Genomic DNA, 15249 nt, shown 5'->3' with positions numbered 1-15249 from the left:
GGTAAGTGTCAAGTGTCTGAAGCCAGATTTGAACTCAGGTACTCCTGACTCCAGGGCTGGTGCTCTATCCACTGTGCCACCTGGTTGCCCTGAAATGAGATATTTATAAAAAGCATTTAGCACAGTTCCTGACACATAGCAGGTATGGTATAAATGCTTCTTTATGTCCCCATCTCCTTCTTTAAGCTTCCTAGGACACCCTCTGCCTCCACCATCTCAGCTGATGACTTCACTGAAAAAGAAATTAAGCCATGTTAAGGGCTAAAATTCTAGCTAAACTGTCTAAAATATCTAATGAGTGGTCGCCAATCAATTACAAGCTTTAGCAAGAGTTAGACTTTTAAGCATTTATTAAGGAGAATAAGAATTTGGTAAAGAGAGAGAGAAAGGCCTAGATTCCTATCTATTAAAGGGAGAGCACATTTCTAGCTCCCTTCTCCGCCAGCGTCCTCAGGCAAAAGGCCCAGAGTCAGCGCCAGTCTCTTCCTTCCTCCTCCCACTAGTCCGCGTCACTTCCTCCCGCCAAAGAAAAGGCTCCTGGTCTTGCCCTCAAAGACCTTCGCTTCATGGGCAGAACTCTTCTACAGTAAGTATCCAGCAGGTGGCATCATTCCAATCGTTACAGTCATCAAAAGCTCCTTCTTCTCCCTTTCTTCTCCTTTTCTTCACCTAGATAGCTTCCCATACTATTTACTTATTCAATTCTGTCTCTGATGAGGAGATGGCCCTTTTCTTTGCTAAAACAAGCTCGTCTTCCATCCTACTGGCTCTCTTCTTCCCCAGCATATTGCCTCCACAGTCATCCCCACTCTTTAGTCTCTCTAGCTACTCACTCTGTTGCTTACAAATGCTCCAATGGCTCCTCCATCCTTTTTTTAATGCTCATTTGATTCTACTACCTACCATCACCCAGTATCTCTCTTTCCTTTCTCAGCTAAACTCAAGAAAACTATCAACTCTAAGTGCCTAAACTTCTTCTCTCACTCATTCCTAAAATCTATGCACATGGTTTCCAACCTCACTCAACTGAGAGGGTCCTCTCCAAAACTGCCAATCAACTCTTAATCACCCGATCTTTCAATCCTCATCCTTGACCGATCTGCAGCTCTTGATACTATTGATCTCCTCCTGGATACTCTCTATTCTAGATATTTTCCTGACTGCTTTCTTCTAGTTTTCCTCCTACCTGCCTACTCCTTGCTTTCTTTTGCCAGATCTTCATCTGTCATACCTAATGAATGTGAGGTATCCTCCAAAGTTCTATCATCTAGCCTCTTCTTTCTATACTATATCACTTGCCCCTAGGTCATACAGCTAGTAAGTATCTGAGGTCATCTATTCCTATGAATTCAATTATCTTCTTCATGTAAATGATTCCCAACCTTAGTTATTTAGCCAATCTCTCTCCTGATATATAATCCCATATCACCAATGGTCTTTTGGACATCTCAAATTGAATAGGTATCTCAAACACAACAAATCCAAAAGAGAAATCCTTGTTTTTCCCCAAATCCTCCCTTCTTCCTAACTTTCCTATTATTATACCACCATCTTCCCAGTCACCCAGACTCAAAAGCTCAGTCACCAATGATTCCTCACTCACACTCTTCCCATATATCCATTACGTTGTCAAATATTATGATTTCTATGTTGATATCTGTTCTAAGTGTCCCCTTCTGTCCAATTAATAAAGATATCACCTCTTGCCTAGACAATTTCAAAAGCTTTCTGGTTAGTGTCCATGCCTCTAATCTCCCCCTCACTCCAATGCATCTTCTGCTCATCTGCCAAAATGATTTTCCTAAAGCCTAGGTCTGACTGTGTCACTTTCCTACTCAGTAGAGCCCAGTGGTTCCCTGTTACTTCCATAACCAAATATAAAGTCCTCTTGTATGTGGGGATTAAAATTGTCCAACCTACAATAAAAGAAACTGAGGCAGAGCTCTGAGCCAATGGCATTTTATTAAAGGGTCCATGGCCCCCTCTAATGAAGTTGACCTCATATCTTCCTCTTGATGTGAGATGCCCCCTTCTTCTAGTGCCTTATCTTTATGGGGTTGATTTATAAATATGCAAAAGCAACATGGTGAAAAACAGAGTCTCATTGGTTGATAAACCTTGCTCTAAAGGGTGACATCAGCGGGGGCAGAGGGTAGTGTTACAGTTTGGGCGAAGCATGGGGCATCTCCATTGACTCAGTGGTCATAAGATGGTCACCTGTTCATGTTGGACAAGAAAGAGTGGCCCAGAGGTACAAATATAAGTTAGAGTATTTTACATGTAATCTAGTCATCTCCGCCATGCAGGGCTTGGTCACCATGACAAAGAAAACCAGGGTGAAGGGCCTCTAGTTAGCTTCCTATGATGAAGCAAGTGAACTTACAATCTGCAGCTCACAGCTCAGGAGCCTAATATACAGAACTTAAAATTACTTCTCCTATGGAATTATATTAATTTGATTAATACTGATTGGAATAGAGTAAGGGTCTAAATGGATTATTTCTCACAGGTATTTAAAGCTCTTCCCAGCCAGGCCCCCTCATGCCTTTCCAGTTTTCTTACACTTTCTCCCTCACATGCTCTGATCTGGAATTGGACACTCCACTGTCCTTCTTTGTACTGGTTGTTGGCCATACCTGAAATGTGCTGCTGCTTATTCACTTCTGCTTCTTGGTATTTCTGGCTTCCTTCAAGACTCAGTTCAAAGGGAGCAGCTAGGTGGCACAGTGGATAAAGCACCAGCTCTGGATTCAGGAAGACCTGAGTTCAAATCTGGCCTCAGACACTTTATACTTACTAGCTGTATAACCCTGGGCAAGTCACTTAACCCTCATTGCCCCACCAAAAATAATAATAATTATTATTATTATTTATTTAAGACTCAGTTCTAGTCCCACTTTCTGCATGAGACCTTTCCTATCCTCCCAGATGCTAGTGTCTTCCCTTTGACATTATCTTTTAATGTGGCACAGTGGATAAAGCTCTGGGCCTGGAGTCAGGAAGATCTGAATTCAAATTTGACCTCAGATACTTACTAGCTGTATGACCTAGGGGCAAGTCACTTAACCCTGTTTGGTCTCTGTTTCCTCTTCTATAAAATGAACAGGAAACAAAATAGCAAACCACTTTAGTATCCATACAAATAAAACGTCAAATAGGGTCACAAAGAGGCAGACACAACCAAAACAACTGAACAACGAAAATCTATAACTACACATTTTGCAGTAGCAAAAAGAAAAAAAATGGAAGGAAAAGTGGGTGCCCATTAATTAAGGAATGAATGAACACAATATTATCATATTGTAAGAAATGATAAATAAAACAAATACAGAGAAATGTGGGAAGACTAATGGGAACTAATGAAAAGTGAGATAAACAGAAATGGAAAGAATAAGAACAAAATACAGAAACTTAATGCTGTGAAATTATAATAACTAAGTTTGGTTTCCAAAAAAGAGATATGAGAAAATACCCTACCCCCACCTTCCTTCTAGAGGTGGCTGACTATGGCTGTGGAATACTGCATATGATGTCAAACATTTTCCATCTGTTGGTTTATTTTACTAAACTCTTTCCCCCTTCTTTTAAATTTTTTGTTAGGAAGGATGGCTATATGGGAAGGGGAGAAGAGAGAGGTGATATAAAAACAAAACAAAACAAATCAATAAAAGATTTATTTTTTAAAAAGGATGTGGAGGTAAGATGAGATGATCTCTAGGCCCTTTATAGCTCTAAAGACTATGGTTAAAAGTATTTAATTGGCATATGCCCCTCTCCTAGGGATAGGGGTCAGGGTGGGGCTCATTGCCTCATGTAATCTAACATAGATAATCATTTGTCTTATGTCCTGGTGCTGTTTATATGCCCTGAGTATCAAGATTGGCATAGACCAAAAAAACTGAAAACTCAATCAAGACAAGCAAGCTTCACCAGTGCTGTAAATGAACACAAAGGTTTCAACTTTTCCACATGTATTCATAACCTGCTCCTCATTAGCAGAAGTCCTAGAAAAATGAAATATAAGGGAAATGATGCTTCTCAGATGCAACACCCAGACATATACAACTTTTTTTGTGTGTGTGAAGACATGGTAACAGAAGGAAAGAATAGGGGTAAGGATTGAGGGGGGAAGTAAGAGAGGTTGTTGCTGTTCAACCATTCTTTTTTTTTTTTTGCGGGGCAATGGGGGTTAAGTGACTTGCCCAGGCTCACACAGCTAGTAAGTGTCAAGTGTCTGAGGCCAGATTTGAACTCAGGTACTCCTGAATCCAGGGCCGGTGCTTTATCCACTGTGCCACCTAGCTGCCCCCTGTTCAACCATTCTTTAGTCATGTCTCTTTGTGACCTTATGTGGGGTTTTATTGACAAAGATCCTGGAATGGCTTGCCATTTTCTTGTCCATCTCATTTCACAGATGAGGAAACTGAGGCAAACAGGGTAAATTGACTTGTCCAGGCTCACATAGCTAGTAAGTGTCTGGAGCTGGATTTGAACTCAGAAAGATGAACCTTCCTGAATCCAGGTCCCTATACTCTATCCACCGAACCACTTAGTTGCCCAAATAAAAGGGGTAGTATAAAATAAAGCAGCATAATTTTGCATGCAGCATGAGACCCTTGAGAAGCAATATGGTATAGTCAATACAGAGCTGGCCCTGTAGTCAAGAAGACCAGGATTCAATTCTTCCTTGTGACACATATTGGCTCTGTGAGAACAGGAAGTTATTTAACCTCTTTGTGCTCTTAGATGAATCTTAATTCTACAAATTCCAAAATCCCAGATCGGCAAAATTGGATAGGGGAGCTATCTACAATAATGAAATCACAGGTCCAGATTAGATGATGGCTGAACTAGATTTTATTCCACTTCTATTACTGACTTGCTCAGTCTTAATGAAAAAGAAATCCAAGGAGCATTTTTGCAAGCAGTTAAAAACAGAGAATCATAGATTTTTGACATAGAAGGAACTTTAGTGGCCATCTTACCCTTCATTTTACAGAAAATTGAGGCCTAGAGATCACTGTCTTTCTAATGATGATACACATAGGAACAGAGCTGGGTCCTCTGACCCAATAGAGTTTTCTGCAAAAAGCTCTCAATGGCTAAATCTGATGGGAGTTTGCTCAGTCCTCTGCCTTCTTGACCAATTCGTAGCATTTGATGCTGTTGGTCACTGTCTTCTCCTGAACAGAAATCTTTTCTTCCTGGTATCATGACAGTTTTCTCTTGGTTCTTCTAGCTTTCTGACATCTCCTTTTTGGTCTACTACATTATCCATGTCAGTCCCCATTCTGGGCATGTACCCCAATGCACTAATTCTCTTCTCTCTATATACTCTCTCATTTGGTGACTTCATCAGTTCACAGGAGTTTAATTATCATCTTTATGTGGATGACACCCAGATGCATGTATCCCGCCTTAGTTCGTCTCCTGTACTGAATCCTAAATTGACAAGTGCCTACTGGGCATTTAAAACTGCATGTCCCATAAACAAAACAGAATTCATTTTTTCCCCAAACCTACCCTTCTCTTCTGAATTTCCCCTATTTCTGTCAAGTGTGCCATTATCCTCCCTGTCTTTCAAGTTCACAGTCTTGGAGTTATACTCAATTCCTTATTCTTCATCATCATATATAGTCAATCAGTTGCAGAATTTTATCCTTTCTACCACCACAACATCTTTTCTCTCTACCCCCATAGCCACCACTCTAATTCATCCCCTCATTGTCTCTTTTGTTCTTGTTGAGTTGTTTCAGCTGTGTCTAACTCTTTGTGACCCCATTTGGGGTTTTCTTGGCAGAGATACTAGAATGGTATGCCATTTTCTTCTCCAGCTCATGTTACAGAATAGAAAACTGGGGCAAACAGGGTGAAGTGACTTTCCCAGGGTCACATAGTTAGTAAGTATCTGAGACCAGATTTGAAATCACAAAGATGAGTCTTCCTGATTGCAGGCCCATAGCTCTATCCACTTAGCCATCTTAGCTGCCTATACTTCATGCATTACCTCTTAACTGGATGATTTTAATAGTCCCATCAACTTAATTATTTAATCTCTCCAACCCATCCTCTATACTAATGTTAAAATGATTTTCCAAAACCCAGATGTTATCATGTCACACCTCTACTCAAAAAACTCCAGTGGCTATTTTAAGAGAAAATAGATACTCTTCTGTTAGGCATTTAAAGCCCCTCCTAGCCTGGCCCCCATCTACCTTTCCATATTCAAACATCACTTCCCTTCCCATACTCAACAGTGCAGTCAAACTGGGATATTTTCTGTTTCTCACACACAACAGTCCAACTCCAGTGTCTGAGATTTTGTTGAGGCTTTCCTCCATGCCTCAAAGGTACTCCCTCCTCCCTAGCACCTCAGAGATCCTTTGTCTTCTTCAAGTCTCAAATGAAGCACTTCCTTGTACAGGAATCCTCTCCAAATCTCCCCCAGGACCTAGTGCCCTCCCTCTTCAAATAACTTTGCATTGATTTGTTCTAAATTCTGCATGTATTTATGGATACATTTCTTCCCACAATAGAATGGAAGTTCCTTTGAGGGTCAAGGCTGTTTCGTATTTGTGTTGGTACCCCTAGCCTGAAGCAGAATGCCTCACCCAGAAGAGGTGCTTAATAAATGCTTATTGATTGACTCATTGATTTTAAAACCAACATTCTTCCCACCGTGCCATACTGCCTCCTAGCTTTTACTTTATAGGGTTATGTATTTGTGTGCAGGGTGCTCTGGTAAATTATTTTATTTATTGATATAGTTTATTATTTTATTTACCTCAAATATTTTTTTACTAAGCTCAGCTACCATGTTCCTCTTCTTTCATCACAGTAGTGACTACAAAATAGAGACTGATTTCCATAAACTGTCCAAGAAATCTGTCTCTTTATGGTCACAAACCTTCACCTGCTTGAGAATGCAATTTTTTCATGAAATCTTTTGTGTTTCTACCTGCTTTTCCTTTAAACCAGGACACAAAATGCAAAAGGAAAAAAGGAAAACAACAAAATCTACAACCAATGTGAAAGAGGTAGGAAGATTGAAAATGTCAACATTCCTAAATCAAGTATTACTAAAAGGAGGTGTTTACAGAATGATTAGCTCAGCATTCTGTGTTCAATTCATTTCTTATTTGGTTGTTAAATAGGAGCCTCAAAATATTTCTGTTAAAAATCCTCTGTACCCTAATAGATGTTGCCCAGTCTGTCCTGCTGAGCCCAGCACATTGTAGAGTCCAATACATATTAAACAACAATAATCTGGCATTTCCTGACAGCTGTACTTTTCAATGTTCCAACTTTCCTTTTTCTCCAACAATGTTTGCATTGTGGGGGTATTAAAATTCAATCTGTCCATTTGGTAATTATATATTAAGCCATTAGAAATATTCGCTGCAGATTTCCTCTCAACTATAGCATTTCTGGAGAGCAACAGAGCCCAAAGTCTTGAAACTTGGCGTGGATTACAGAATTGATTCACAGCCCCACCAAGAAATATTTAGCGTATTAGGAGTTCCTGGTATATTCTAAGCAGTTCATCAAAGAGAGATTAGGCTATTAAGTGAAGGGGCTGAAGAAAGTTATGGACTTGCAGCAGAGAGACAAGCGAATGGAGAGAGAGATAGGTAGAAATAGAGAGAAAGACAGAGACACAGACAGGAAGACAGACAGACAGACAAGTAGGCAGAGACAGAGGGAAAGAGAAACAAAGTCAGAAAAATATGTCCCTTCCTCTCCCATCTCCAAACCCCCTGAGACATTGTTTGCATTAGTCTTATAGAATTTATCATTGTCATCTTTATACTAGGGTTATTTGTGTACTTGTCTAGATTGTAAGCTCTTGGAGGTGAGGGAGTGTGTTATGCATCTTTGTAACACTCTCCAGGACTTTGTTCTATAACTATTTGTTGCTTTGAAATGAATTGTCATTTCTTGTCTTTCCATTTCTGTTTCCATCTCCTTCCCATATTTCTATTAATAAATAGGAGCCCATGTAACTATAAAAATGATGTAAAGTTTATAAATATTTTAATAGTAATTGTTAAAAAGAACATATTTTTTAAATGTTAAACATGTCAGAACCTGTGAATACAAAAGCTCTAGGGGCAGCTAGGTGGCACAGTAGATAGAACACTGGCCCTGGATTCAGGAGGACCTGAGTTCAAATACGGCCTTAGACCCTTGACACTTACTAGCTGTGTGACTCTGGGCAAGTCACTTAACCCCAATTGCCTCGCCAAAAAATAAATCTCAAATGCTCTGTTCCTCAAAGGTGTCAACTTGGGAAGTTATGTACTATTCCATCCTGTCACCATTGGCTCAGTGAGTCCTATGGGATCACAGATTTGGAGATGAATGGACCTTAGAGATGACAGTCTAACCTTCTCATTTTATAGGTAAGGGAACTGAGTTTACAAGAGGTTATATGACCTGCTAAAGGTCACAGAGGCAATTAGTATTAGAGCTGAGATTTCAGCCTAGGTTTTCTGGTTCCATATCTTTCCATTCCACCATGATGCTTCTCATTTTTGAACTTTGGAACTTCTTTTTGGAATTCTTTTCATAATCAGTTTATAGGTCACAGAATAAAAAATATATCAGCCTTTATGGTTAGTGTGTGTATATACATGTATGTATGTGTATATATGCATATATATATATATACACTTGCTGTAGTGAGTAAAAAATTTTGCTGAGGTAGTTTTCTGCAGGGCAAGATATCATTTTATTAACAGCAATGCATAAACTTAGTAAAATGGGTTCTGCTAGCACCTCATTAAAAGACAAGGACCTAAGCATGATCAATTTATTGGTTAGGCAAGCAGTAACCAAGAAATTGGGTGTATGGTCTCACTCTATCTCTCTTGAGTGTCTGCAATTGCTCAGGCTCACCCTTGTTTGCTTGCATTCTCGCTCAACTCACCCCCCCCTCCCAGTAAGGGCCAATGGGATGGGGTGGTTTTTTAAACCTGGGTGTGTCTTTCTTCTAATTGGTCTGAGAGTATAATATTTGTACCTCCCTAGTAAAGGCAAGACAATCCTTATGGGTAGGTGGCTTGGCCTTCAGGTGTGGGGGATCACTCTCCTCTCTGGCAATTAAGCAATGTTAATTGCTTGATGAGTGTCAACTGCCTCCGATAATCTCGACTAGAATATTCAACCTTCCCAATCAGGATCCTACACCCCTCTCCTTAGCCTTCTCTAGCTTCTTAAACTGTGGGTTTCTACCCCATATGGGGTCATGTAACTGAATGTAGGGGGTTGTGAAAAATTTGGCAATAGTAAAAGGTTATGTATACCTATTTTATATACCTATATACCAAGGGCTATGTAAAACTTTCTTGGCCCAAAATGGGTCAGTGGAAAAAGTTTAAGCATCCCTGCCTTAGAGAATGCCACCCCTTACTTCACTGAGGAACAACCTAGCCCAAACTGCTTCACTGTTGTACTTAAGCAGAATCCCTTCTCTTCAACCTCACTGAAGGACTTGGCAAATTGGAGAGACTGCTCTGAACACTGCACTTTCACCCTGTGTTTACCTTGACTGAGAAAATAATCCATGGGTCTAGCTGTGTGACCCTGGGCAAGCCACTTAACCCCAATTGCCTCACCAAAAAAAAAGTAAGCCATGGGGAAGGGGATAATTGCCAGCTAGTGCTAAAGAGTAACTGAAATTCATATACACAGATTCATATATACATATACCTCATGACCCTTTCCTCCCCTGGCTCTAAGCCTCCATCATTGAAGCCACAAGCTTCTCCCCACATCACAGCACACACTCCTGGGTCTGTATAGACACACGCTTTATGGGATCCCAAGGTCATCTAGTCTAACCCCCTCATCTTACAGATGAAAAAACTGAAGCTCAGAAACGCAAGAGGAAGGATTTGAACCCAGGTCCTGTAACTTTACAGACAGTGATCCTTTTATATTGCCTCTGCTTCAGAGTTTCCTTTGGTATGTATTTTAGTATGCTTTAAAATGTTGGGGAACACAGGTACCCATTAGGAATGGCCCTGGACCCTGATTCTCTCTTTGGAAGGCCCTGCCTGTGTGTGTGTGTGTGTGTGTGTGTGTTCTGGGGAGAGGAGAAAGTGTCCATATTTGAGAAATGGGAATGGCCCTGTTTTTAATCCCTCTAAATGAAAGACTAAGGTTCCACTCATCTCAAAAGGAGATTGGACTTCACCAGGTTTGTTGTAGGTATCTTATCTAGAAAAAGACCCCCTATCATGTGGGTGATGGCCTTGCTAAGTCCACCTCCTCTGGCCAGGTAGGAAGACATACATATGAGGAATGACTATAAATGAATGAGACTTCATTTCCATTAGAGGGTAAGCTCCTAGGGAGCAGGAACGTTTGCCTCTTTTTATATCCCCAGTGCTTATCATAATGTCTGACACAAAGTAGGCACTTAATAAATGTTTATTTATTTATGTGTATATGTGTTAATGCACGCATGCATGTGTGTGACTTATGGAATCATACCTTGTGAAATATGCATCATTATCATCATAGCTGACATTCATATAATGTAGTTTTTATGGTTAGTAAAAGCTCTTATAGCAATCTATAAGGTAGGTACTACCATTTTACCTTTAAGGAAATGGAGGTTCAGGTAGGATCTTAACACTTCCTGACTCCAAGTTGAATATTCTATTCACTGTCATGATCTTTCTCATTTTCTCTATCTATCCATCTCTTTCTCTTTTCTTTTCTCATCTCTCTCTCTCCTTCTTCATCTACACATACACACACACACACACACACACACACACACAAACAATTGTTCCTAGATCTAGGGTCTTTTCCCTCATATTCTTCATTTTTCTGGGTCTAGAATCTTTCCCCCAATGACCATAACAATTCTTTGGATGGTCACAGCCAAGAGTAATGAGATTGCACATTTCTTAGATGGGTGCTAAAAATTGTACCACGTTTGCCAACATGGAAAACAACTGGAACAGAAGGATTTAGCAGCTCTTTTGAAGAAATGAACCAATACTGTTAAGGTATCTTGCCACAGAAGAAGCCTGGATAAAGCACAAAACCTAAAAAGGAAGAGCTCTCTGTTTACATCTCAAATTTCAAACATCTATATTTACAGCAAGCAAATGTTCATCCCTCCTACAGAGTAACTGAGATGGGGCTTGATAAAAAAAAAAAAACCAGGAAGACAACCATAATGAAGAAAAGGAACAGCAACATCATTTTCAGTCATTCATCTCAAAAGTCCAACCTCTCTCTTGTCACTTCTCTTTAAAATTCTTTGGAGCTGAATTTTTATTTTTGTGGTTTATCAAGAACCCATTAAAATGTAAGCTCCTTGAAGACAGGTGTAGTTTTATTTTTGTCTTTGTATCTTCAGTGTCCCGCACAAAGTAGGCACTTAACAGCTGCTTATTGAATTAAATTGAACCTCAAAGATCTTGGTATAGAAGTCCTAACTTGTACATGTTCTATTCTGTCCTTCTTAAAAGGATGGTTGTGTTCAATGCCCCCTTGAAGAATGAATGGAAACTAAATTAAAAATAAAATCTGTGTAACCATTTGTGTGGTTTAGAGGGCCAGGTACACCAGTTCATTCCCTCTGTGGGAGAAAACTACTTCATCCTTCTTTCTCAATGCAAGAAAGGTATTGGTTTTAGTTTAAAGGCAGTATATAACTTGAAGGGTATGGATTGGTTGGTTTATAGTTCCTAGGAGATAGTATTTATGTAGTCAATCAACAAACATTACAAGATACTTATTCAGAGAATGCCTTTTGTTCCTTCCTTTTAAAAAAATGCTGTTAATTCTCAATTTATTCGGGAGCTGGTTATCTAGTTTGTATCTTGTCAATTCTCTGATGAATGTATTATATTAGGGAGATATTATAACTAGAGAAGGAGGCCTGCCACAGCAGTTTAGATGGGCAGTGTTGAAATGAGGAAAGGGAATAGATCTGACAGACACTACAGAGGAAAGGATTTTGGCAGGCAGATAGAAGGAGCTTAATGAATGTTTGATTGATTGATTTGGTGAGTACCTAGATAAAGGAGATGAAGAGAGAGACTGTTAAGAAATATTTTAAGTTTATAATCCTTGGTTGGAAAGACTGGAAAGATTTTGCATGTGGCTGATAAAGGGGCAAACATGTTCTTTCGAAAGGAAGATGTCAGGCTCAATTTTTGACATTTGACAAAAACATTCAGGTTTGTTTGTTTTGTTGGGGTTTTTTTCAGTTTATTTTAAGGGATTGGAAGGTGTGCCTTGTACAAAACTGGAGATCAATCATACATTTGCAATGGATCTCAGAGGCTACTTGGCCCAAGTTTTTTGTCATACAAAAGAGAAAATTGAGGCTCAGGGAGTTTAAGTGATTTGCCCAAGGTCACATAGGTAATAAAGGTCAGAAGTAGGATTTGAACCAATGCCCTCCTGTGACTTCAGAGGGAGGAATCTTTCTACTGTACTGCATAGCCTGCAGAAGGAAGTTAAGAAGTTGTGGCTTAAATTTGAAACTATGCCCCCAAAGCTATTAAACTATGAATGCACTTTGACCCAGTGATACTGCTACTAGTTTTTTAGCCCAAAGAAAGAGGAAAAGGACCCATATGTACAGAAATATTTATAGCAGGTCTTTTTTGTGGTGGCAAACTGAGTGGTGCCCATCAATTAGGGAATGGTTATGATACAAGTTATGTACCATATGGTACAAGTTATAAATTGTATGGCATATGGTATATAAAAGTGATGGTGCATAAATGTACACATAGTATATAAATGTGATAAAATTCTATTGCGCTATAAAAATTATGAAAGGGATGGCTTTAGAGAAACCTGGGAAGACATAAACTGATACAAAGTAAAGTTAGCAAAACTCGGATAGCAAAAACTTTGAAAAGACTTAGGAATTCTGATCAGCACGATGACCAATTAGAATTCCAGAGAACTGGCTCTCAGCTTTTCTCCCAAGCTCAGTGCCAAGATCCATTGTTTCAGTCAAATCCCCAAAACAAGATGGTGAAGGTTGGAGTCAATGGATTTGGCTGTATCAGGTGCCTAATGACCAGAGCTACATTAAACTTAGGCAGAGTAAACATGTAACCATCAACAACTCCATAATTGACCTCAATTACATGGATTATATGTTTCCATTTGATTCCACCAATGGCAAGTTCAAGGGCACTGTCAAGGCTAAGAATAGGAAATTGTTGGTCAATGGAAAAGCCATTATCATCTTCCAGGTACAGGATCCCACCAATATTAAATGGGGAGATGCTGAAGCTGAGTATATTGTGGAGTCCACTGGTGTCTTTACCATCACAGAAAAGGGTGGGGCTCACTTTAAGGGTGTAGCCAAGTGAGTCATTATCTCTGCCCCTTCTGCTGATGCCCTAATGTCTGTAATAGGAGTGAATCATGAGAAATATGTTAATTCCCTTAAGATTGTCAGTAAAGCCTCCTTCCTTACTGCTTGACCCCCTTGGCCAAGGTCATTCATGACAGCTTTGGTATTATGAAAAGACTCATGAGTACAGTCATTACTGCTACCTAGAAGATTGTAGATGGCCCTTTTGGTAAGCTGTGGCATGATGGGTGTGGTACTGCCCAAAATATTATCCCTGCTTCCACTGTTGTTGCTAAGGCTGTAGGCAAGGTTATACCTGAACTGAATGGGAAGTTCACAGATATGGTCTTCCATGTTCCTACCCCCAAGTATCTGTTGTGGATCTGACATGCTGCCTGGAGAAACCTGCCAAATATGATGATCTCAAGAAAGTGATGAAGCAAACATCAGAGAGACCCTTCAAGGGCATCTTGGGCTACGCAGAGGATCAGGTTGTATTCTGTGACTTTAATAGCAAAACCCACCCTTCTACCTTTTTTTTTTTTTTGCAGGGCAATGGGGGTTAAGTGACTTGCCTGGGGTCACACAGCTAGTAAGTATCAAGCGTCTGAGGCCAGATTTGAACTCAGGTACTCCTGAATTCAGGGCTGGTGCTTTATCCACTGCACCACCTAGCCACCCCCGCACCCTTCTACCTTTGATGATGGTACTGGCATTGCCTTCAATGACCATTTTGTAAAGCTCATTTTCTGGTATGACAATGAGTAAGGCTATAGCAACTTTGTAAAATAGATGTAATGATCTACATTTACTCCAAGAAATAAAGTAGAAAGCCATAGATCTTCATCCCCAGCCAAAAAAAAAAAAAAAAAAGAGTTCCTCTACTAGGGAGTCCAAATCCCTAATCTATGATCCCATACTGGGGATCTCATACCCCATTCACATCCTTGTCACAAAACACCCCTGTATTAGGGAGGACAAGTCTAGAGTCTGATGTTGTGTACCATCAATAAAGTCACCATATTCAGTGAAGAAGGAAGGAAGGAAGGAAGGAAGGAAGGAAGGAAGGAAGGAAGGAAGGAAGGAAGGAAGGAAGGAAGGAAGGAAGGAAGGAAGGAAGGAAGGAAGGAAGGAAGGAAGGAAGGAAGGAAGGAAGGGAAAGAAAGAGAGAGAGAGAGAGAGAGAGAGAGAGGGGGAGGGAGAGAGGGAGGGAGGGAGGGAGGGAGGGAGGAAGGAAGGAAGGAAGGAAGGAAGGAAGGAAGGAAGGAAGGAAGGAAGGAAGGAAGGAAGGAAGGAAGGAAGGAAGAAAGAAAGAAAGAAAGAAAGAAAGAAAGAAAGAAAGAAAGAAAGAAAGAAAGAAAGAAAGAAAGAAAGAAAGAAAGAAAGAAAGAAAGAAAGAAAGAAAGAAAGAAAGAAAGAAAGATTGAATCCAACATGCCACCTCCAGTTCAAGAGGGGATCAATTGAGAATTCAGATTGAAACACACACACACACACACACACACACACACACACACACATCTCCATATCTATATTTATCTATATCTTTGGATATTACCAATGGGGGAATTTGTTTTGCTTGCCTATATAAGTTTATAACAGGTTTTATTTTTCTTGTTTTCTCAATAGGGTTGAAGGAGTTCAGAGAGAGCAAACAAGGACCTGAAAATAAAATAAAATTTAATTTAAAGTATGAAATATTTCAACAATTTTAGCAAAGAAGTAATATATAAAGTAAATCTATATAAATCATCAGAATTCCTATATATTACAAACAAAACTCTGCAAAAAGAGATCATAAAAGACACCCCATTTAAAATAACTGTAAACAGTATACAATATCTGGAAGTACACATGTTTATCACCATTACAAATAATGGCTGCTGATAGTTTTAGATAAATACTTT

At 39.7% G+C, this 15249-nt stretch overlaps 1 pseudogene; it reads left to right on the top strand.

The window, feature by feature from the left end:
- Window positions 1-13011: 13011 nt before the first annotated feature.
- Window positions 13012-14110, top strand: LOC122736081 (annotated as a pseudogene).
- Window positions 14111-15249: the final 1139 nt, after the last annotated feature.

This window comes from Dromiciops gliroides, chromosome 1 (genome assembly GCF_019393635.1).
Source record: "Dromiciops gliroides isolate mDroGli1 chromosome 1, mDroGli1.pri, whole genome shotgun sequence".
Taxonomy (NCBI): domain Eukaryota; kingdom Metazoa; phylum Chordata; class Mammalia; order Microbiotheria; family Microbiotheriidae; genus Dromiciops; species Dromiciops gliroides.
The sequence above is the reverse complement of the archived record's forward strand: the minus strand, read 5'-3'. Positions and strand labels throughout refer to the sequence as shown.